Consider the following 25,124-nt stretch of genomic DNA (forward strand, 5'->3'; position numbering starts at 1 on the left):
CTTGGATCAAGTTGACAGTTCAGTTGACAATCAACGTAATTTGACAACCTCCAGAGTCTGAGTATTCTCTTTTGTCTGCAGCAAGCATCTTTCTAATGGCAGTCCAAGAGTTTTCCTTAGTGGTTTGGGATACTGATCTCTTTCATATAGTCTCTGTGAGACCCAGAAGAATGCCCATACTTGATGAGTGCCTGGTGTGACACAAGAATGTGCCTGCACATTGACAGATGTTCACCCCACTTCTCCTCCCTTCTACCCCTGTCCTCTCTTCCAGTTGTATCTGGTTAGAACAGCCTCTTGGAACTTAGCTCTTTGGGGAATGAGCTGAATATGATGTTCTGACATTTAGGTTTTTCTCTTAATTAATCCAGACCCTGGACTGAACCCAGGATGAGGCTCTACATGGAATCACATTTTGATGAGCAGGGGTGAGGCTTATTCCAAGGCTTTACCCTATAGTCTGTGCCCTTGGATGTGGCCAGATGTAGTTGCACAGGGAAGATAGTGCTGTCTAGAGAGGGTAGCTAGTGCACTCACCTAACCTGGAGCTTTAAGATATGGTAGGCTGCCTCTGCCTTTCAGAATTTCTATAGATGGGGACCAGGCAGCATTGTAGTTCAAAGAAAGAGCTTGAAATTTTTTTATGTCTTTTCCATGTGACATCTTATTCTGTTTTTTTTTTGTTATCAAAATAATACTTGAGATTGGTTAATCATCAAAGAATATAATTTTATCTGGATGATAGTTCTAGAGCCTGAGGAGCCCAAGAACATGGGGCTCCCATTTGTTTGGGATTTTTGTCAGCATCTTCTTGCTGTATCATAGCATGGTAGAAAGTATCAGGGCCATGCAGAACACATCTAGCTCACATCTCTTGTTATAGAGTCACTAATGCCCACTATTGGGGCTCTATCTTCACGGTCTCATTTCATTCTAATTACCTGCAAAATGCTCACCTTGGGGGTTTGGTATTAAGGTTATAGTACATGAACTTTGGGGCCACATTCAAATCATAGCAGGTTAGTCACTGCAGTTGACTCTTTGAACCAAGTTCCTCTTCAGTAAAATAAGGGCAAGGTTTCCCCTCCAATGCATTACAATGAGAACAATGTATGTTCTTATTACACATATAGTTATTATTGTCACTATTCATGATAAGTATGATCATGTTTGCCATGGAAATATTTGAAAATGTTCTTTTCAAGAAAAAGCCAGATTGAGATTTTTTTCCCCCAAGAATATTCGGTGGGAAAAAAAATGGGGTCCCTCAGTAAAGTGTCTCATTCTCTATCCTTTCTTCTCTTCCTTTCCCGATTCCCTCTGTCTCTTCATAACATTTGTTGTTTGCTATGTACACTGTGCGAGGTCCTGGGGAGGGAGTGAGAGTGTGAGATTGGGTGAGGGTCAGAGTCTCAAGTAAAGGAAAACACAGGACACAGATCCAAGCCTTGAGAACTAAATTCACTTGTTGCACAAAAGACACTTAGAAGTCATAATATTACAGCAAGGAAACAGGCTTTAGAAGAGAAAGGACAGTCCAAAGTCCACTAGCTAATGACCAGCCTCTTCAGAGTCTGGAGTGCCAAGAGGGAGGGAGAACCTTGCCCCAGAAAATAAGGAAACGGTCTAGTCGAATGAACCTTGAGCTGAGCCTTGGAGGAGGGCCAAGACTTTATAAGGCCAGCGTAAGAAAGGCATGCCTGATCCACTTGAGAACTTGAGCAAAGGTGTGTCCATATCAAAGCAGGAACAGAACTAAGGATGGCAGGGGGCTCTACAGTGGAGGGAAGCAGCTTTTCAGCCTCTAGAGAACCTGTGATCGGGGAGGCTGTAGTTGGATTTTCCCTTTGTGACTTCCAGCTCACAAATAATGACACAGAGACTTATTATTAACTATGAAAGGTTGGCTGTAGCTTTGCCTTGTTGCTAACTACTTCTTATAACCTAAATTAACCCATATTTTTAAATCTACACTCTTCCACGAGGCTCATTCCCTCATCTTCGTACTGCCCATTCTGCTTCCTCTACATCTGGTCTGCGAATCCTCCTTTCTTCTCTCTGGAGTTCTCTCTCTGCCTGGAAGTCCCGCCTGTACTCTTCCTGTCTAGCTATTGGCCAGTTAGCTTTTCATTACCCCAGTCGTGCACTACATCCTCACACAGTGCAAGATCTCCCACACTTCCCCCCTTTTGTCTAAATAAGAAGGAAAAGTTCTAACTCTAACATAGTAAAACTATATACAATAAGAACAACTATCAGGTAAGAATTACATTTATTGGTATCCAGTCCATTTGTAGTTGGCCAATTTGGAGAAATTACTCTATTATCTGCCCTATCTTGATGAATCTAAAGTTTAACACCCAAACCATGTTTTATCATAATTTGTATTACCATCTAAAAAATATCTTTTTAGACCTTAAAACATTTTTAGATAAACAAATTAAGCTTTAATGTTTTTTAACCTAATAAATTTTATATCTCTTTAGTAAGTTTCACTTTTAATTTGATAACCAAGAAAATGGTATAACTATCTAGTCTTCAACCCCCAGCAGAGACCCAAGAAGGATATAATATTATCCGACTAGACAGGAAGTGCAGAGCAAGCCACTTTCAGAACTATAGAAATAACAGAAACAGCTGGCTTTCTGGACAGTGACCCTATTCTCTCCTGTCTAGCAATTGGCATTCATCTCTTTATTAAACCAATCATAGTGATACATCTTCACATAGTGTTAACAAATATTCTACATCAGGTGGTCTTCAATGCAATACCTTTCATTGTATAAGACTCTGACAAAAATTATTATTTGTGGCAGTGAGCTTGAGAACTGAACACTAGGACTTTCTATGTTCTGCATAGCTGGGATCAGTCACCCCATTAGGCACATATAGCTAGATGCACCCAAATACTTAAAGAAACCTGGACCAAGACATTAGTGAAGAATATCCCATGATAAATCATGGATATTAATTTTCATGCATCGGGGCTGCCAGGCTGGAGCAAACAATTCTTCAGCCTCCTGAGAGAGTCCATCAACAAGCCTTTATAGGTATGCAGGGTGATTGATAGCAACGCTCTGTTCCACCCCCGCTCTCCTAACATGATTCCGTTGCTGGGAGAGATGTTAAGCAGTCTCCATCTGTCTTGCATGGCTCTGTGGTCATCCTGGAGCAGGGATTCCCTCTGATATCAGCATCTGCCTGCTCTCTAAAGTGCCTTGCTTCCTTCTGACCACTTTAGAAAGTGCTAGGTGCTAATGGATGATCCCTTATGATACAAGACAGACGTCTCTTGGGGTTTGGTGTGTGTGTGTTGGTCACATGTGCACATATATGTATGTGTGCATATGCATGCATGCGTGTGTTTGTGTGGAAGCCAGAGGCCAGTTTTGCTTGGCTGTTTTCCTCCATCACTTTCACCTTGATTTTTGAGACAGGCTTTCTCACCAAATCTGGAACTCACCAATTCATGTAGGTTGACTATCCAGCAAACACCAGAGAGTCTCCTGTCTCTGTCTTTTCAGTACTCAGTAAAACAGACAAAGACAGTGGCCAACCATGGGCTCCTGACAGTTGTGAGAAAGGGCAGCTTGAGCAAGTGGAGCATGGAGCTGAGTATGACAGCTTCCTGTCTGTCTGTCAGATGCACAGTCCTCTGTCTGTCAGAGGCACGCATGCACATGCTGTCTTAAGGCTGTGCCTTAGTGTTTTCAGCTCCCGCTTGACCTTTACAATTCAAAATGGCAGCCATGCCTAGGTTAGACTTGTTTTTGCCATTGTGTTCACTTCTTTCCTGTTAGGTGTGTGTTTCCACACCACTGGAAGCTGACAGAAAGGAGAGCACTCGTCAGCCATGTATAATGTAGAGTCCTACCATGCACCTCCTGGTAGGAGACTAGGCAGAAAAGGCAGGCCAGTGTCCCATACATCCGTAGCACTGGCCAGGTAGGTCTAGACAGGAGTGTGGACCCAGGCCCAGATCACATCCTGAGCACATTCCCTTGAACCTCTCTGGGCTTCAGGTTACCCATCTTTAAAAACAGAGAAAACACAGTAACTCCTTTCATGGTACCTTTTGATGACTGAACTGCAGGCGAACCATTTAATTTGTTTCCTGACACAGGGTCAACAATCATTCCATGTTACTTTAAAACCATTACCTCACTTCTTCACCTTCTTTGTCCCTACAAGTCACTCGAGGGGTAAGCAGGGCATGCACTGTGTCCCTAGTTTTGAATTGGGGAACTGAGGCTCAGCTGTTACTTAGTTTAGGATCTCTTAGGAAAGAGTGCCTAGTCTTCAACCCTGGCCAGGCCCTGTGTGACACAGTATCTATGCTACTGCCTAGATGTGTCAAACACTGCTTCCCAGGCCTCCTTTCAAGGGGGAGAGTGGAGAGCCACTGGGTCTGCTGACTGAGAATGCACAGGTAGAGTCCAGAGACTTGAGATTGCAAAGCGCATTCCTGGGAATGCCTCTGCCCAAGTAGTGTTGGGGTCTGTTGGTACTGGACAATTCTGTGTTCTGTCAATTATGTTTTAAATAAATGCTGATTGGTCAGTAGCCAGGCAGGAAATATAGACAGGACATCCAGACAGGAAGTAGGGGTGGGGCAATGAGAACTGGAGAATTCTGGGAAGGAGAAAGCCCATTCCTCCCCAGTTCTGTCCCAACCACAAAAGAAGGAAGATGTGATTTCCCTGCTGAAAAAGGTGCTGAGCCATGTGGCTAACATAGATAAGAATTATGGGTTAATATAAGTTATAAGAGTTAATAAGAAGCCTGAGATAATGGGCCAATCAGTTTATCATTAATATAGACGTCTGTGTGATTTCTTTGGGGCTAAACGGCTGTGGGACCTGGTGGGAGGACAGAAACCAGGCAGGACAGAAAAACCCAGACAACAGTCTGTGGTCTTTACTGCTGGACACATGGCACCCATGTCATCCCAGGATATGGGAGCAGGACAAAGACTCTGGGGTGAACAAACACCCTCATCGCCCAATGCCTCACAGACGTGATCATCATAGGCTAAGTAGGAGCGTGTGAAAATGCAGACAAAGAAAACGGTTACATTACCACACGCCAACTTCTTTCCAGGTCACTGGATCTCTTTCTGGATTAGATAACCTCATTACATATTATGGGCTCTGTGGAGGAAGGCTATTTAAGCAGGGTTGAAATGCTCTTTGTTGAGGCATTATGTTCAGGCTGGACATGGCTGGCAGTAGGTTGCCTAAGCCAGCTCAGGCCACTGCCAAGGGGCACTTGGGCACACTGTTGCTTGGCCATGGGTCTCAGTGCTCAGGCAGATGTCCTATTCTCTAAATGAGCACAAAACTGCCTGTTCCCTCACCCTTCCCTTAATGGGAGTTGACCTCCTATCTTAGCAGATGAGAGCCTTGGGGTCTTCAGGAAGCACAGGTGACATACTTGGGGCAGCACTAACTCTGAAGCATCAGACTGAGCAGCACAGCCTCACCTGCACTCTGCCATGGGATCTCACTGCAGCCAAACTGACTTCCTGCACCTACCACAAGCCAGTTCTCTATAGACCATCCCTTGGAACTGTATGAAAGTTGGTGGTGGCCAAGAGCCAGTCAGTATGGGTTCAAGTCCTTGAACTTAGCACCTTGAACCTATCTATGAGCTCTTGGGGGAAATTACTAAATTGTGTCTATGCCTAGATTTTATCATTTGTAAAATGGAAATAGTTACCTCAGTAGGTGGCTGTGTGGATTAAATGTGATGTATAAATTGAGTCCCAGGGGAAGTACTTAGTGACTGTTGACTGCCAACTTCATATCTTCAATGGGTGAGGACCCAGGGACAGTTTGGAAATTGAGCCTTTAGAAGCTACTGAGCCCAAATGTTCTGGCCCCTTGCCAGTGCGGTACAGTATAAAGTCAACCAAGGTCATCTTTCCCAGTGTACCTACCACAGCTGCCCTCTGGGAATAGATCCTGGTACACCATGGGAAGGAAAGTTGAGATAACAAATAGAGTTTTCTGAGATGAACAGGGAAGAGTATGTGATGGTTAGTTTTACACCAGCTTGGCACAAGCTAACGTCATCAGAGAAGAGATGCCTCCATGAGATCTTGCTGTAGGCAATCCTGTAAGGTATTTTCTTAATGATTGATGGGGGAGGATGCAGCCCACTGTCAGTGATGCCACCCTTGGTCTGTTGGTCCTGGTTCTATAAGAAAGCAGGATGAGAAAGCCGTGAGGTACAAGCCAGTAAGCAGCACTCTTCCATGGTCTCTGCATTAGATTCTGCCTCCAGGTTCCTGCCCTGCTTGAGTTCCAGTCCTGACTTCCTCTAGTAATGAACAGTGATGTGGAAGTATAAGCCAAATAAACCCTCTCCTCCTCAGTTTGCTCTTGGTCATGGAGTTTCATCACAGCAATAGTAACCCAAACAACCCAGAAATTGGTACCAGGAATGGGGTGCTGGTAAGACAGACCTGACTATGTGTTTGGAAGATGCTGCAAGGATTTTGGAACTTTGTTCTAGGAAAGCCATTGAGTGTTGAGAGCTCAGTGGGGTGTTGTGTAGGCATGTGGAAGATAAGAATAGTGGGAACACCTGCAGGTGATGAAGGTCTGGCTTGGAAAGTTTCAAAGGGAAGCAAAAACTCTATCGAGACATTTTTGTGAAGAACCTGTGGTGTCTGGTCAGCTGGGGCTAGAGTCAGCTGTGATTATGAAGAGACGCGCACCCCTGAAGCAAAACCTTCGCATCACTGAGACGATTGATGCTGGTGATCTGGGGCCAAGAAGTTAGCTGTGGTTAAGCAGAGAAGCAGCATCTCTGAGGAGAACTCTTCTGGGAAGTGTTTCCTAAGAACCAACACACAGAGGCTGTGCTGCAGAGGCAGCCAAGGTTGTACCTAGTGCTGGCTGTTGAACTCGGTGGCGTAAGCATCACCCAGGTGTTAGGGTCATGGAGAGCAGCTGAGGCTTGGCACTGTGAGAGGCCAGGAGCGGCTAGGCGAGGCTAGGAGAGGCCATTGCTAGGGTGCAGCCTCAGTGGCAGGTGAAAGCCCAGGATTGAAGGGATTATACAGAGAAACTGAGGGTTGGCAACAACAAGGGAGCTGTTGGTGAGAGCGCAGCCCGGTTGCAGCAGAAGACCCCAGCATTTTGGAGATACTAATGCTTTGGAATGATCACCAGAAACAGCAGCAGCTGTGGCGTGGAGCCAGCGGGAGCCTAGAAGACGAGCCGTGTGTGCTGCAGAGGGTGAAGCCAGAGAAGTGGCCCAAGCCCTTTGGAGGAGCCCAGAGAATTGTGAATGGATCTCAGTCATTTATACAGATTTTTTTTTTAAATCTGATTGTGACTATGCCATGGTTCTTACCTCTTGAAGGAAGAAAATACTTGGTTTTGATTTTACAGGAGCCCACAGTTGAGAGACTAGGCTTTAAAAGAGATTTCAGGTTTAAGAAGAGATGTTAGACTTCTTAAACAGACAATTTAAAAGTGTATTAATTTGTAAAGGCTGTGGACTTTTTTAATTTATGAAATGTTTTATAACGTGATGCTTATTCTGATGTGTGATCTTGGAGATAACAAGAGAAACCGTGGCTATGCCAGATTGACAAGGGTAGGCTATGCTGGCTAGTTTTCTGTCAACTTGACACAGGTATAGTCATCAGAGAGGAAGGTGTCTTATAAGATCTGGCTGTAGGCAAGCCCGTAGGGCATTTTCTTAGTGATTGGTGGGGGAGGGCTCATCTATTATGGGTGGCGCCTGCCCTGGGCTGGTGATCCTAGGTGGTGTATGAAAGTAGGCTGAGCAAGCCATGAGGAACAAGCCAGCAAGCAGCTCTCTGGTTTCTGCATTAGCTCCTGCCTCCAGGTTTCTGCCCTGTTTGCATTCCTGTCCCGACTTCCTCCAATAATGAACAGCAATAGTAACCCTAACAAAGACAAGGTTGGAGCATCCTCCCACACTTCATGGTCAGGGAAGCTCTGGGACTATTTATTCATCTGGGAAGGAGAGGGAGGAGGAGTTGATGAGGTGGATCATGGGGAAGAATCTTGATAGCGCTTCTACAGAATGCAAAAGCTGTGCTCAAGAAACCAAAGCAATGAGGGGCACAAGGTCTTGAAGGCTGTGTGCGTGCATGCGTGCGTGCATGCGTGCGTGCGTGTGTGTGTGTGTGTGTGTGTGTGTGTGTGTATGCGTGGCATGCACGAGCTGCCACAAGTGCTGTGATGGGGTAAAATAGATGGGGCAGTGGAGGGACACCCAGGACAGCTAAGAAGGCTGGGTTAGGGACCAGCATGGTTCGAAGGTCGCTTCCAATGTGCAGTGGTGGGCAGAAGGGTGTGTGAGAAAGGGTGTGGGAAAGAGAACTAGGAAGCTGTGGGCTGTTCATGGTAGACTCGATTTCACGTGCAGAATCACGTGCTGTGGGTCCTGTGCTGTGCTCTTTGAAGCAGGCATGAACCACAGAAAGGGCCAGTTTCCTCTGGCTGCTGTCATTTCTAGCCACGCCCAACTCCCTCGCATGCCTGTTCCCACAGGAAACAAGGCCCTGTCCTTGTATCTTTCTCATCAGGAAAAGTCCAAGCTGCATTTCCCATCAAACAGTCCCCTCCCTCAGTTCCTGAGTGGCCTGCTCTGTTCCTGTCCCCCGTTGGATTCCCACCCCCAAACCATTTCACCTTTTCCTGAGAACTTCCTGTCTCTGTGGACCAGCTTCTCTTGGAATCAATTAATCTTCTCTGGCAGCTGCAGTCACCTCTTGTCCTGTTTTCTGATCCCCACTCTGAATCCCTGCCCTGCTTGCCTACTTACCAGCCACTGGAATGTAGGTCATGGCTACCCAGGTTCTGCCCTGATGTAATGTGGTTGTGATGCTCAGTGTTGGTGATAGCACAGATTTTCATTGTGCCAGACAGTGTTCAACCGCTTTTGGAAGGATAGTCTGGCTGGGCAGATGGGAAGGGGACTTTGGTGCTTGCCCAAGTGTTAAGGTCTTTCCCATTCTCCTGTGCTTAGAATATGGGTGGGTCCTCCACAGGGCGCTTTGGGAAACTCAAAACGCTCAGTCCCTTGGATAGATAGCTTTGGCTTGCAAGCTCCCTGGAAACAAAATCTTTTAAAGAAATTTTCAGAGAAGAGAAGCAAGGGAGGGCAAGAGGGACTTAATCAACCAATAGCCTTGTGAGGATCTATGCTATGATAGTTTCCAGGGCACACTGGCTTTCTAATGTGATCTAACAGATGGCCGACTCCCAAGAACCCTTTTCCATGTTGGGATATTGGGGTGGGGAAGCGTTGTCTTCCCAGAGGCTTCAAAGAGAGGAAGTCAAGTAGAACGCAAACCCTCAGCTTCTTCCATTGTGGCTCTCCCGGCTGGTTTAGCTTGTTCCCTTTCAGTATTCCAAAGCTCAGTCCTTGATTGAGTTACTGTGTGTCTAACCTGTTACCTCCTGGCTTGTCAGGCATCCACCACCACTGTCCCGTGGGGGTGAGGGGACCTCTGATGAGTGAAAAAGAGGTGGCAGCTCCCAATGCACAGCTGGCCACAGGCGTCCTCCCATCTCTCTTCCATGAGACCTCCGCGAGGGGTACTCACAAATCACTCATCCGCTCAGACAGGGACTTACTTGTCAAGGTCACCTGGGCCCCAGAGACTGCCCTTAGAGGCCCATGTGGTTATTGGCTCAATATGAGTCAGAATCCAAGGCCCTAGTCCTTAGCATGCCCTTCTCAGGTCGCACACAGTGAGTGTCCATCAACTCTGAGCACTCCACTGATCTAAGAGAGAGAAAGGGTAGTGGCAGCTTTCACTGAAGCCCACCTTTTAAAATTCCAGTCGGCTTGCTGGCAGGAATGATTCATGACCTGAGGGTGACACTGGGGAGCCTTGCTCCTCGAGGAGCCTTGTGGGTAAATGAGGAAAGAGTCAGGATGAGGATGGAGCTTGGCCTGGGCCTTAGCAGCAGTGGATGGGAACCATGGGCAAGATGTGCAGAGGGCTCGTTCTTTCCCTGTAACTACTGCAGCCCTCTTGGGTGGTTAGTGGGTTGTCTCTAAATATGGCTGCTTAACAAATGACCCCGAGTCTTGGTGGCTTGTGAAGCAAAGGTTGGTTCTGTCTTAGACCGAGTGTTGGTTGGCTGTGGTTCTTGTCCATGAACTTCTCATTCCCCCACATGCTCATTCTGTGGAGGCTGAGGAGAGCAAGTGCTCGAGCCATGTGGCATAGCCACGTCTAAAACTTCTGTTCAGATGGGGGATGCGTTCATGTTGTCTGTGTTCTTTTGGCCAAAACAGGTACGTGGCAGAGCCTGTGGGTCTGTAAGTCAGGAGGTGATGATTAGCTTTGTTAAGGTAACAAATATCTGAGCTAAAGAAACCTGGAAAGAGGAAACACTTTTTTTGGATCATGCCTTCAGGGCATGGTCTCCTGGCCCCATTGTTTGGACAGAGTATCATGGCAGGAGCTCCTGATGCAGAGGAGGTCCATTCTCATAGCAGCTAGGAAGCAAAAGGAGAGAAAAGAGCAAGATATCCTAATAATTCCTTGCTTCTGCCACCTCTAATTTCGTGTTCCCTCCCGCAGTGATGCCGGCTGGGGATCAAACCTTTAGCACGTGGGGGTGGGACTTTGAGGAACACCCAAGGACCAAAGTATGCTATAATTTGAAGGGAAGGAGAGGATATGATGCAGAGTTCAGCAATGCTTTGCAGGGGAGCGGGATGGTAGAAGGGCAGAGTCCAGAGCAACCATTCCCATCCGCCCCACCCCCCTTTCCAGGAACTGCCCTGTTGTGGTTTGCAGTCATGCTTTGACAGATGCAAAACCAAAACAGAGTTCTCTGAGATACTGCGTTTCCAAACGGTCCCACCTCCTCAGTGGAAATCAATGGCTGTCTCCTTTAATGGAGGTGTTAGTGTTTTTCGTGGTATTGATTACAAATAAATCAAGAATTAGGAAATCGCTCTTCAGTCGGTGTCGCTGGAGATTCCAATCCAGGTTACTTGGAGAAGTGCTGTTGCCAACCCTTTTAACTGTGTCAGCAGAGAGACGCTCACAAATCACCCGCGGGCTTCCAGGTGGCCGGTGAACAGAATACCACTAAAGACGGTCGGGACTTTCAACCCCGGGGAGCACTAAATGGCCCTGATGGCTTCTTGTTCTTTCACATATTTCAAAAGAGAACTAGTTGGGTGGGAACAGGAATTCAATAAAAGGGACCTAAGTAGGAGCTAGGAATGTGTACACACGTTTGCATTCACGTGTCCTCTGGAACTGCACAAAGGAATGCAGATGAACAAGAGACAGGATCCAAAGGGCCCCCGTGGCTACTCTGCAAAAGATAAGCTGTGCCAGGTCAGGTGAGAGAGGTCTGAAGGCCGGGGCAGATCTGCAGAAGGCTGCCCACAAGGGCCTCTCACTTTGCTAAAGTTGTTCAAGTTTCTCACCTTCCTTCTACGTTTTGTCTGGAAGGATTTCAAGCTTGTGTAGAAATTCCAGGAGCCATGCAGGCCCATCCCTGCTCCCTTCGTCAATATTTTACCACATTTGTCTCATTTTCTCTCTCTGTGCGTGCATATTATCTCTGAGAACCATTTGGGAATTACAGACACTGCTGTAAACACTTCAGCATCTATGGATGCAACATTCTCCTGCAGAACCATTCTGTGCTTAGCATACTCAGAAAATGAGTATCACACACCCCCATCATCTGGAGTCCTCATCCCCCTTTGCCCGCTGGTTCCATGGATGCTCTTTATAGCAGAGTAAAGTCCTGCAGGGGTAAAGTCCTGCTGCCTCTTCTCATATGCAAAGCTATTTGGAACATAACCATGATCAGTCCTTTGTTCTTTGTTCAAATCTTGCCCACATCATTATGCTCACAAATGAAGTGCTAATTTCATTCTAGGGGGGCCCTAGACCCCCCTGTGTAGATGAAATCAGCTTCAAACTCAGAAGGATTTGCCTGCCTCTTCCTCGCAAGTGCTGGGATTAAAGGTGTGCACCACCATGGGTGGCTATGGACAAAGGTTTGAAACTGGGCCATGCTCATTCACTTATGCCTTTTCTGTGGCTTTTTTGGCCACATAGCTACAGATATGAATAGTTACGGGAGAGATATATCCCAAAGCTTAAAATATTTGACTCTCTGATCTTTCATAGAAAAGTCAGCTAACTCGTGTGTTAGCCGTATACGATCATCTCTGGGGCCCAGGCCAGACTCTCACTTTGCACAGTTTCAAACTTTTTAAAATGCACAAATGGTCCTTATCGTATGAGTGTTCTTACACACCGACGGCAGCAGTCTCCCTGGCACGCTTTCCCAAGACATCCGACACCAACCTCATCTCACAGTAGTTCCCAGCAAGATCCCAGATTTATGTGTCTTATTCCTCGCTCCTCAAACACCTCCCCACCCCGTCTTGCAAGCACGACCTCCAGGCAATCTTCTGGATCTTTTCTATACCCCTTTTCCAACCCCCTTTTCTACCGTCTAGTTTCCAAGCTCTTGAGACCCTCTGGATCTTTCGAAGAATAAGCACTTAACCCATGAGGTCACTGATTTTGTTTCTACTGGTGTCTCCACTCCTTTGTGGAGGAAGGGAGACATGCCGTACTTGTCTGTCTCCTCCACTCTAAGCATGAGATCCTGAAGCACTCGGGTTTATTGAATGAATGGCCGGATGTCTCGATGGTTCAAGGGCTTCTCTTCTAGTCTCAGATCGACCCTGTGTGATGTCCAGCCCGCTCTTCCTCGTGCCCTTTCCTCTCCCAGTGCCTGCTATTGAGGCACTTATCCTCATGATATCATGTGGCCTTAGATCAATATAATTCAGGGACCAAAGTGAAGGGTGGAGGGAGGATGATTGAGGCCCCAACCTAGCAGCATCCTACCTCTCTCCTTCTCCTTTGTGATGAGTCTTCTATCTGTCTAGCTAGCAGCCGTCACCAGTGGTTGAGTAGAATAGACAGTGCCAGCCGCCAGCCTGGGAGGTAGTGCTGGAGAGAAGTGACTGAGTGGTGCTTGGTGTGGTGCCCATCTCATCCCTCAGTCATAGAGAACAGGGAGAAGAACATTGCATCCTTGGTCCAGATAAGGCAACGGGCATCTACTGGTGGTCTCATGGTTAGGAAGTGTCACCTGTGCTACAGACTGGCATCTGTGAGATAAAAGTATCACTTCTCTCAGAAGAGTTTTTGTGCTGGGGCTCTAGGATTCTCTCTTTGAAGGAACACATTGTCCCATACAGAATGCAGCGGTGTAGTTTTGTGTCAGCGCTGTCCAAAGAAGCCAAGGTTCTTGAACAAAAGGGAAAGTCTCCATCAGCGGTGTTTGGCATGTATCCAGCAGGCACATGTCGCTAATGACTCCTCGGAATGTGGCTCATCCAACTTTAATAAACATATTTAATTCAGTAGCTACACATGACCAGTGCCTATAAGCAGTGCAGCCTGCAGTAACTCCAGCTGAGTTCATTCTGGGCCAGGCCAGCAGTTTTCATCGAGAAACTCCCAACAACCTGATTAGCAACTAGTTTGTTCCGAACTTGGGGGTCCTTGCAGCACTCTGAGCAACAGTGGCAACTTCTGGGTTGGCATTTGAGACAGTGCCTCTTCCAGCCCTAGAGCAAGACCTGGGGCGTGCAGAGGGCCGGGTGGAGAAATAGGAGACAGGGAAGCAAAGGTGTGTGGTGCGTGAGCGGTGCAGTGTTGGGAGTGAGCTTTGCTCCACACTCCTGGGCTCTGCCCACAGCCTCCCGTGGATGTAGGATGGATAACCAGGCTGTCATTGGCTTTCCAGTGTTAGTTCCCAGAAAGATGCCTGCTTTTCCTGGAGCTAGGCCGAGAGGCAGCTGGGCTGTCACTAGGGGCAGTGAGCAGCCATCGTAAACCTGGAATTTGGTGCTCTGCATTTGGGGGCTGAAAGCTTATAGGCTCAGTAGTCTGGGACAAGACCTTCACCACTTTGTACTCAAGCTTCTCTGACTGTAACTATGGATTAACAACTGTCACCCCAAGAGGCTCCTGTCCGAGTTAAGCAAGGGAAGACATTCAGCTTCTGCCTTCATTAATTCTCGAATCTGGGACTTCCTTGTTGGCTTTCATGTCCTTGGCACCAGCCGTGGTGGTCGCAATGTCTTATCAGTGAAGTTCCCTTTGCTGCTCTTGGTTGTTGTTGTTGTTTTCTTTTTCCCCCTCTTTACAGTTTCTGCCTTTCAGAACTCAAAATACTTTTGGGAACTTTGCAAAAATATTTGCTCCCAAATCCTGGGTAAGGAGTCTGTTTTCTCGTCTCATCTCCCTCTCTCTAGATATTTATAGTCCTGGATAGAAAAGAGTGACTTTGAGTTCTCAGAATAGTTTCCACAAAAGTGTGATGTTCGGGTGCCAGGGTCGGGTGGAGGGAGTGTTAGACTTGGCACGGGAGGCCTGGGTTTGAAGCCTGTAGGCTCCAACCTCAACCTCCCACTAGGTATGACCTCCCTGACCCAGGTCTACCCTGGCCTCGGTTTTTTTCCTTGTGACTGGAAGATACAGATGGCCAGATGATGTGGCTCCCTGGCTGTGGAGAGAGGAGCGTGGTTAATGCCAGCTCCGTTTGAGCATTTAAATCCGTCTGTAGTTTCAGCGTCAGACTCACAAGTTGGGAGCTGCTTGAGGCCTTTCCCAAGGGGCTGGTGGCTGGAAGCTGTCCTGTCCGGAAGGAAGTAGTCTTTGGAGTAGCTGTGAGAGGCAGCAGGGCTGGTTTCCCAGCTCCTGCCTGTTCTCTTGCCAAGGGGCCTTATTTAGACACATGGAGCAAAGCTTCTGGGGAGCAGACTGCAGACCAAGCTGAAGTTGCCGTGCGGCAACAAAGGCAGGGACAGCTGAGACCCCGGAGGCAAGGAGGGACAAAATGAAGAGCTGGTTTGAATCCTGCAGCATGGACCCAGACAATTAGCAGGGCAATCTCGTTTGTAGATGTTCGAGCCTGAAGCCCTGAATAACAGGAGAGAGGCGCTCATAGGGAACCTGGACCTTCTGCATCTCTCCCTTCAGCTCTGTGCATGAAGACCGCACAGTTTCCACCTCAGCCTCAGCCAGGCAGACAGGATGCGAAGAAGCACAAACAGCCTCAAGTTCATGTTTACTCTGCCACTTTCCTGCACGGGACTCAGGAAAAATGGCTTCTGTCAGGCAGCAGGTGCCCAACACCAAAGTGAGGCTTAAAGTGTGCGTGCAACATTTGGATGAATTTAAGTGGATCCTCCCCCTGTCGCATTTAATGACAAATCATGCACTGTGTTCATCCCCAGGCTCACTTGACCACTTGCAGAAGCCCTCCTGGGACCACCCCCAGAACTCTGAGACGGTGCTGTGCTGTCTGCCACAGGCTTGGTGTTGGTGACAGCCTGGCTCAGTGTTGGCAACAGTAGTGTGTGCTTCTGGAATAAGACCCAAAGCCCCAGTTTTATATTCTGGAAGGGGTCTAGGGTTGAGGTGTTGATCAACTGGATCCTTCTATACAGACTTCATCGTCCCCCTAGTGCCTCAGCTGCTGACCTGATTGGGGGTACTTATAAAACAGATTAAGTTAAAAAGAAGGCCCAAGGGAAAGCTATACCATGGTAGGACTGGGGAAACTTGGACAGAGAACATGCATGGGGAAAAGAGAGAAGAGAAAGGTGATAGACAGCCCACAAGTGGAAGGGACAGGTACGGACAGACCTCCAGCAGAGCCCCCTGGAGCCCCTCCTGCTAGCATAGTGAGTTAGGGTTTATATCTTTCAAAACTGTGAGATGATAAGTTCCCACTGTTGAGGGAAACCTGTCTGTGGCACTTTGCTGGGGCGACATTAAGAAATGAGTATAGGTAGTGGTGCTATATGCTGGAGGCTGAGGCAGGAGGATTGCCTTGAGTTTGAAGCTAACCTAGGCTATGTAGCAAGTCTGGGATACAGTGTGAGACCCTGCCACAGACAAATAAACAATCAAAACCCAAACAAATAAACGAATACATAAATAAAGAGGAGAAGGGGTTAGAAGAATGCCCATGGAGGCTCTTAGGTGGCCTGGCCAGGGCTAGCTCCAGAGTCGTCCACCGAGGAGCCTTGAGCAAAGCCTTCTCCTCTGAGGCATGGCTTTCCCTTGGAACACTGGGGGTCCTTTCACCTGTTGGGAGGTAAGATGGAAAGGTGGGCAGTGGCCAAGCTCTTGTCTCTTCTAGCATCCTGTTCTTGCCTCTCCTTTTCTGCAGAGACTGCTGCTCCCTGGCTGGCTCTGCCCAGCAGCAGCTCCCTCCCTTACTGCTTGGAAATTTCCAGAGGCAGCACCACACCCATGACCTCTGGAAAGCTCTACAGAAGATTCTGTTAGCCCAGCTCTGAGAGAGCAGGATCAGACAGGCTTTCCTCAACCCTCAACCGTGAACTCTGGGGCCTGAATTAGTGAAGGAACCCACGTTTATCGGACATCAGGCTTTCCCGGCCCCACCAAGTGCTCAGATTAGCTTTCTCATTTATTCCTAACTCTAAGAATTCTATGAAGTCCAAATTTTGTAGAATGGATCACTGGGTATCAGAAGGCATAAGTAACTTGCCCCAGGGCTCCTGTTTGTCATTGGCTAAGCTGGAATCTGATCAGAATTGTACCACTCCATACAACTTTCTATGCCGACAGAGTGATACTTCATTTGGGAAAGAAGGGGGGCTAATTTTCAAGTTTGAGAATGTGGAGTTGGTTGCATGGGGCTGTGGGTGGAGGAGAGAAAGGCTCTTTCCAGAGCTGCTGAAGGAGAGGTGGCTGTGCGCACTCTGGGACCTGTGTTCTCATTCCTTCCCTCCTCCCCTCCTCTGCTCCTTGCCTCTTTTTTTTTTTTTTTTTTTTTTTTTTTTTTTTTTTTTGGTTTTTCGAGACAGGGTTTCTCTGTGGCTTTGGAGCCTGTCCTGGAACTAGCTCTGTAGACCAGGCTGGTCTCGAACTCACAGAGATCCGCCTGCCTCTGCCTCCCGAGTGCTGGGATTAAAGGCGTGCGCCACCACCGCCCAGCTCCTTGCCTCTTTGGAAAAGGTGCCGAGGACTAAGAGGCTATGCCCCTTCATGGATTTTTAATAAAGGTGATTTTTAATCATTATTCTTGTCAAATGTATTTTGCACTGTAAGCTCTAAGCAACTTTTTGGTTAAAAGGCCGCCACAGAAGAAAAGGTTAAATACAGTGAGTTTTCCATGGCAGACATGTTGACCAAGTGGCTTCTACTAAGTGAGACCTCGGGCAGCTGAGCTGCACGCTTCACTTGACTCCCCAGTGGAGGGATGGTGACGCATTATGCCGATACCACCTTGATCCTGGCGAGAAAGCCAGCAGAGCCGCCAGGAGAAAAACATCGCAGGGGACCCGGTGCTTCTGCTTCCTGACATGGAGGGCTCTGAGGCACAAGGGGAGGCAGGTAGGCGTGTGGCCTGCCCACAATTGCTGCTGCTGGGCTAAATGTGTGGGGAGCTGGCCCCATACCCCACGCTACGCCACAGCACCTGTGGTGGAGCTTGACGACAGGGAACATGCAGAGCCGGGTGGACAGAGGATGGCCAGAAACTCCCTGTGGGTTCCGATAAAGGATTCTCCTACAGCCAGGACTCAGAGAATTTCCCCCTGCCTCCTGTTTCCAAGGAGACCTGTTTGTCCCAAGCCTCTAAGCCACTGGGTGCTGGTTGGTGAATTAAGTGTCATCCCCCTGATGTGCAAGAGGCATTCGGTTACAATTGCCCTTGCACACTGTGATTATTCTTCTGGATCTGCCTCCAACTCGTAGTTCCCGTGTTTTGGAAGTCTGTTCTGCCCCATCCACCCCTCTCCATGTACTAAACACAGGGATATACTTGGTGTTAGGACTGATTCTGGGAGCTGGGAGCACAACGACAGCCTTGCCTCTGTCCCTGCTTTCGTGGGGTCCCACCCCACAGGGAACACCAGCTGACAGTTACAGCTTGAGGCACACAACAGATGGATCAGTGAGACCCCACACTGTGTACAAATCAGAAGCACAGGCATCTAGATGGTGGGGCAGGGTAGCTGGGAAAGAGGTCATAGGGGTGATGGGGGCCAAACTTGCAAAGCTGCACAGATTCTCCCAGGCAAGGGTGGGCGATGCCTGAGCTGTCACGAGAGAGAACTTGCTGAATGCTGGATCACATTCCTAGCATTCATTGTCTCGCTTCTCTTTCCCCTCCTGAGCCTCTGGGAGGCCAAGAGGTGACAGAACTGAGGCGCATGCCCAGGCAGGTCTGGGCTTTCATGCCCTGTCTTGAAACTTCGCTGGCAAGGGTGAAGAGTGCTCTAGACTCTAAAGTGAGCGACCGCGTCAGTGAGCAAGACCGAAAGTGCAACCGACAGTGAGCATGACAGCGCCTTGGCCGCGGGTGGAGATGGGGGCCTGCAGTCCCTCCTTCCTGGAGGATGTAATTCCCACCTGAGCCCGGTGCTGAGCCTGTGAATCGCAGATCTGTAAGGGCGTTCCCACCTTTAGTGTGTAATCCTGGCCAGGGCAGCTGGGTGAACACAGCTCCTGCTTATCCTAGGAATGCCCAGGCCCAAGCCGCTGAGGCTGCTGGCCAGGAAACTCTGAGGCTAGGCGGGGTTTTCCATTTCCCAAGTCTGGGGAGAAGAGTGTTGAGGCTTCAGGTATAAGCCTCCGCCTGCCCATAGCATACCCAACCTCACCCTGCGGGCAACAGTGTTCCCTCCCCAGAGTCCTCACACCCTGCCCAACGAGCAGATCTCACAGCTGCTCACCTACAGGCACTGAACAGCACTGCTGAGCCCTTTCCCCTCTAGAAACATTTCCCTTTTTAGTCGAGAAAAGGTAGATTTCTATTGCATCCAATGACAAGGTATTTTTCCTCTGTTTTTTAATATGCTACCATTTGTGCGACTAATCATCAATTTAATAATACTCTTCAGAGGTGATTTAAAAAAAAAACCACTACATTGGAGGTTGATACTGATTGTGGCATTCATCACTGGCCTCTGTCTGTCTGCGGTGCACGAAAGAACTGAGTATCTGGAAGCCAGGATGGGTGTATGTTTTCTAGACACATGGGTGCCAGGGTGGGGAGCCTGGCTCAGAAGTGGTGGCGTGGGTTAGGCTATACCATCCGTCCCCTGCCTCTGGTCCACATCCATCCTCCCTCTGCCTTTGGTCCACATGTATTTCCCACCCCGCTCCCCAGCTCACTGCCTTCTCCTTGCATCTTGCAACCCCACCTGGGGACATTTCAAGCAGATGCACAGGGCCAGCTGTGTTGACAGCACATGTGTATGATGGCCGGGTAGTTACTAGAGTCATCCATCTGATGTGACACGATTTTGTTCTCAGAAATCCGGGCCACCGTCCAAGCAACCTCAGACAGTTACTTTGTTCTTCTGCGTCCTGGCTGCCCCATCCTTATAGTGTAGACACAATGTACCCAAGACAGTAGTTAGCAATCCGCTCATGCTCCCCATGTGCCATATCTGGTTCCGTGTTCACACATAGTGGCTCAGATAGTCTCTGTAACAGCTCAGGACATAGACACTGCTAACCTTCATTTTTCCAGAAAAACAGACAGAGGGCCAGTGCAGTTAAGTAATTTCCCCAAAGTCACAGAGCTGGTAAGTGACAGAGACAAGCATGGAATCTAATCTCCGCGTATACAGTCCATGCTGCTTAAGAGAAAACCGCTGTGTGTAAGAAAACTCAGCATAACCCTTTGGAAAACGCAGCATCATAACACAGAGCTGCCACAATAAAACAAGTGGCCGACTCTCTGGGTGGAGACGGATGCTCCTTGTTAGCAGGGGCCTGGAGTCATGATGATGGCATCTTGATGACATCCCGGAGTTTCTTGAAACAACATGAAAACAGCTGGGCTGGACAGTCTCCAAGGGTCACCATTGCTGGGGATCTGACATCTGGGAGGGGCACACAAGCTGGCCCCAGTATCTGAGACCTGTCGCTTTCTGCACAGACTAACTACGCAGTGTCATTTTCTGTCTGATACTCTTGAGACATATGCTCAGCATTTGTTGGGGGTGGAGAGAAGTGTATTTGCTATTAATAAAAGCCAAACACTGTTTCCTAAGCTGTAAAATGCACCAGCTGGAACATCTGGGATGATTCAGTGTAGTTCTTTCATGCACACTCGTCTGTCACTCATAACTGGTGGCATTAGCCGCCTGTTAGCTTGAGATAATGGAAAGCACACCAACGCTGTGCGAAGGGTTTGCTGTCTGCAGGTAAGCGCTGTGCTCTGCTCTGCTCTGCTCTGCAGTCTTCGTGTCTCTGCCGCTTGCCACTGTTAGGTGCTCACTGCTGGCAACTGATGCCATGCAGGCTTGATGACATGGTCTGCTGTCACAGGGCACTACTTCTCCACACAAACTTAAACAAAGGACCCACCTGAGGTAGAGCTGGAGCCACTAAGAGGCTCACATTTTCTATTTCAGAGCTTTTATTCCAGGATGCCATCTTGTGTAGGGGTGAGGGGGATGGCAGGGGTGGAGTTAGCCATATATAGGGTACGGCACGCAGAGTGCACAACTCTAGTGTTAAACCTCAGTGTGGGTGGTGTCTTCTCAAACTTTTGACTTTTGTTTCATTTTGTTTTGAGACAAGGTTTCATGTTGCCAAGACTATCCTCACACTTACCGTGTAGGGAAGAATCACCTTCAACTTTTGATTTTCCTGCCTCTACCCCGGAATGGAGAATTTTTTTAGTGCTGGAGATTGAGCCTGGGGTTTTATGCATGCTAGGCTACGGACTGAGATACATCCCTAGCCCTGCGGGAGTTTAGCAACCTGACCGAACACCGCAGTTTGACCTTCTGTACTGATCGTCTTACTTTATCCCTTAACTTGGCACAGATGGTCTGTTGATTCCTGGCACTGGCCTGAGTCAGATCTAGGTGATGAAGATGTGAAGAGAAGAGAGACTACAGAGCAGATTAGCGTCCAGATAGTCTGCCCTGCGTTCTTGCCGTGGATTCTCCTCTCTCCTGTCATCTCTGGGGGATCTTTGGAAAGAGTCCTGGGCGGGGGCGAGGCTGATAGAGATGTGTTTCCAGGCAGGTTCTTCTCTCTGACCGTGGAGTTGACCGTGGGCTGTGGCAGAGGAAGGCATCGCTGCGAAGGAAAGCTTGCCCATTTCCTTATTGTTCTGGAAATTGCATTAAGGAAATGAGGTAAGCCTGGCAGGATGTGCGCTGGGTGGGCATATCAGTTTCCAGGGCTTCCATAATGAAGTACTGCAGGGTGGGCGGCTTAAAACAACAGGAATTTATTCCTTGAGCTGTGGAGGCGAGAAGTTTGAAATCAAGGTGCCAGTGGGACTGGGATCCCAGCAAAGGCTGTGGGAAAGAAGTCTTCCTTGCTTCTTTTTGGTGTCTGGGTGGGGGGCTGGTACATTTAAGGTTCCTTGATTTATATAAATGTCACTTCAGTCTCTGTCAGTGTCTTCCAGTGCTGCCTGCATGTACCTTTGAATCTCTGTTTTCTCTCCTAGGAGTGCACAGTCGTAGGAGCAGGGCCCACCTTATTCCAGAATGGTGCCTTTTTAACTAATCACATCCCCAGTGAGCCTATTTTCAAATTAGGTGGACATGAATTTAGAAGGATGTTATTTAACCTACTGCAGTAATCCACATGGGTTCCTGGTTCCCAAACCATCTCCACCGTGGTTTTCCTAGATCTCCTGAGCTGTTGCTACCAGTCTACCACCTGGAATTGGAAACTCTGTTTCCTTAAGCCACTGGAGCTGGAAGACGCTTGGAGCCAGCTTCCTGACATCTGCTGTGATTTCCATGACCAGAAATGGGTCCGTGGTGTCCTCGTTTGCTCTCAGTTGCTGTGATAAACACCATAGCCAAAAGCAGCTTAGGGAAGGAAAGGGTTTATTTCAGTTTATGCTTTCAGATCCATCATTGGGGGTGGGGGAAGTCACAGCAGTAGCCCGAGCAGGAATAGAAGCAGAAACCATGTCTGCCTATCGGCTTGTTCTCTGGCTCATTCGCTTCCTTCTACAACACAGTCCTGCCTGTCCAGGAAATGGTACTGCCCACAGTGGACTGTGTCCTTCTGCATCCGTTATCAGTCAAGACACTCTCTTACAGACATGACCACAGTTCAGTCTGACCTGGGCGGTGCCTCAGTTGAAGTTCCCTCTTCCCAAGCAGCTCTAGGCCACCCTAGCATGGTGGTCACCAGGAAGGTCTTGCCGTGCCCTGAATTCATCCTGGCAGGAGCTGCATCCCATGGCCCCCTTATTTCTCCGTTGGCTTCTTTAGTTTATTCACTCATTCATAGAGTCTCCTCTGTGATGTGTGTGTGCCGCCCCTAGGACACTGTGTGCGAATGGTCGTGACAGTGGAGCGTTTGGGTTAGTGTCTGTCATAGACGAAAGAAACACACAGCTGTGCAAGGCAGCACCATGTTGTCCATGTTGTCAGTAGTGGGGGCTGTAGAGGACAGAAAGAGCCGTGGAAAGCGGGGAAGGGGAGGTTCTTATCTTGACCATGACAGTTCAGTGCTCAGAAGTGGAGGAGAGACTGGACCAGGGATGCCACAATCCAGCTGTCAGCGCCACACACAGCCCAGGACAGCAAAGCCTTCCCTGTGCTACAGGGAGCCTTGGCAGCCTCCAGTGTGCCAGTTCCCTTCATCATTAGCAGCTCCGGGGGATAGAGTACCCACAGGGAGCGAGTTCTTTACCTTGACCAGCACCAAGACTGTCTTCTCCGCTCTGCCCTCCTTCTGTGCAAGACTCGAAGGCCTCTTGGAGTGGAGCTGGGGCCATATAGAGCTACGGCAGCTGCCCCTGAGTGTCCTGGCCAGACACCCAGTCCATCTGTTGGAAACTGTGGAATGCAGGCATTTCCGTTGCAGAGAATGGCCAGCTTCCCCCCCCCCCAATATGGGCAGAGTGGGTCAGCAGGTCAGCGTCGGCAAGTACAACACAAGGAGACTCTGGTCACCGAGACTCACTTGACCTTGCGTGTAGCCGCACACATGCGAAGGCCTGCCTGCTTTTGAGTTATATGACCTCAGGTCTGCAGTGGGGATTATGCTGGTAGAAACCTGCTCCCTGCAATTGTTTACACTGCATCCAAAAGTGCTCTTGTGCTAAACCTCGGAAAACGAGGCTGACAGAGGGAGGGCCTGGGTCCTTGGCACCTTGCCTGGTGGGAATGATGATACCTGACTCAAGCAAGGATCCCAAGCAGGTTTCATCACTTGGAAGCCCAACTCCCAGTGCCTCTGTGGGTCTTGGTTCTCACTTCTGCAGTGGTGATGACGCATGCACTGTTGGGCTATTGATAGGACTTAATGAGCCTGCTCCTCATCTGGCTGTACTTGCCTCTCCCTCTGTAAGGGCTCCACGGAGAAAGACATGTGGAGAAAGCCCTGGAGAGACTCTGCCACAGTTTCCAAACTGGGTTCCAGGCTAGCCTCCCTCAAATAGGATGCTGTGGACAAAACATTTGAGCATATTCCAGGGGAATGATCAGAATATAATAGTGTTCCGTGTCTGCAGATGATTGGCCCCACAGCACCCCTGTCCCCACAACAACCCTGTCCTAATAACAGCAGAGCCCAAGGCCATCCATCCCTTAAGCAGCATTTGCACAGACCCCCCCCCCCCAGGTCTCCATGTCTGTTTTAACTCGTCTCTGCGTCTTTTCTCTGATTCCTTGTAAATGCTGTGGGAACAGTTGCTCTGCTGTGTTGCTCAGGGAATAGCGACAGGGAAGCCAGCATGTGTTTATTGTGGGCACAGTTTCTTTTTTATTAATCTTTCGATCCATGGTGAGTGGAACTGGGAGCCAGGGATCAGGTGGTCAGCTGTTCGTTAACTACACCAAAGGCCTCCAGACACTGTGTGCCGAGGCTGCCCAGCGAACGTCCAGGGCATCCTAAAGGCATGGTTTTCACGGGTTTCTCTGCCTGCCTGCTTCCCTCCCCTGTTCCCACGGAGCCCTTGCTGGCAGTTGCAGATTGTGCCTGCCACAGAGGACATGAGGACACAAGTGTAGGTGTCTCATGATCACTGTGCCCCTTCCCTGCTTCCCTGGACCTCTCTCACCTTAGAGTCAGTGTCTCCTCAGAGAGGCCGAGCTGAGTCAAAGAAGAGCAGGTGGCTGAGGCTGTAGCTGAGTGGGCCTTGTTAGGATGAAAGCCTCTGACATCACTGGGGGGAGTCAGGGGACGCTGTTTCCAGAGCAAGAGTCAAATGAACCTGACCTGAGATGGTAAGGCGCTTCTAGGTGAGCCCCAGGCAGGGGCAGGGTAGTCACCCACCAGAAAGCTGGACCACTGGCCTGTAACTGACATCCTTTCGTGGTTATGGGGTGCTGTTTGGGGTAGAGGTGGGGGGCGCTGTACAGGAAGAACTTCCATTTGCACACAATGACAACAGAATCAGATGGGCAGTGCGAGGGATGTTCCCACCTTGGGCCGAATACTCTCCAGCGCTCTTGGGGCGGCGTCTGAGGATTTCCTAGAAGCGAAGTGGATTTCTGGGTGACATTTGTAGAATTTCGATCAGGGGCATGGCAAGGTGACCTTGGCACCCAGAAAAAGTGCCAGAAACAGCTGAGATGTAGAAGGAAGACCGTTTGGAAGGGCGTGGGCAGAGGCGGGTCTAGATTACTCTCAACCAAGCAGGTAAAGCACAGAGCCATGCTCCAGGGGGGAATCTGGGATCCCACAGCCAGCCAGCCTGCGGGCTCTGTGGAGGAAGCCCTGGCTGCCTAAACTGAGTGGCTTCAGAACACTGGGAACATCAGGCCCCGATGCAGGAAGGCCGTGGAGCTGAGGGGACTGGGTGCTAAACACAGGAGGCTCCAGCTTCTATGCAGAAGGCTGAAGAGTTACTTGGACGCCTGAACTAGGTCTAGCCTTCGGCTAAACATAAACTGGGCGGGGACTGGCAAGTACTCTGCCCTTATGTTACCAGAGTTGTGAGGGTCAGAGCTGGGCTCTGACATCCCTAACAGTTAGGATAGTCCACTTACCCTCAGTAGGCCAATCAGATAAGTCACAATAGAAGGCAGAACAGATATAGCCACTGTGGTTACACTGACAACAGAAACAAAGAGGTCCCTTACCCCACCCC

The 25,124-nt window shown here is 49.0% G+C and overlaps 1 protein-coding gene across 1 annotated transcript in view; it reads left to right on the forward strand.

Moving 5' to 3' along the window:
• Nucleotides 1–25,124, forward strand: part of Galnt18 (polypeptide N-acetylgalactosaminyltransferase 18) — a 308,794-nt gene that overhangs the window by 44,297 nt on the left and 239,373 nt on the right. The window lies entirely within an intron of this gene.

The sequence above is a fragment of the Alexandromys fortis genome, unplaced genomic scaffold (assembly GCF_014885135.2).
Source record: "Alexandromys fortis isolate MF-2015 unplaced genomic scaffold, M_Fortis_MF-2015_v1.1 scaffold_250, whole genome shotgun sequence".
Taxonomy (NCBI): domain Eukaryota; kingdom Metazoa; phylum Chordata; class Mammalia; order Rodentia; family Cricetidae; genus Alexandromys; species Alexandromys fortis.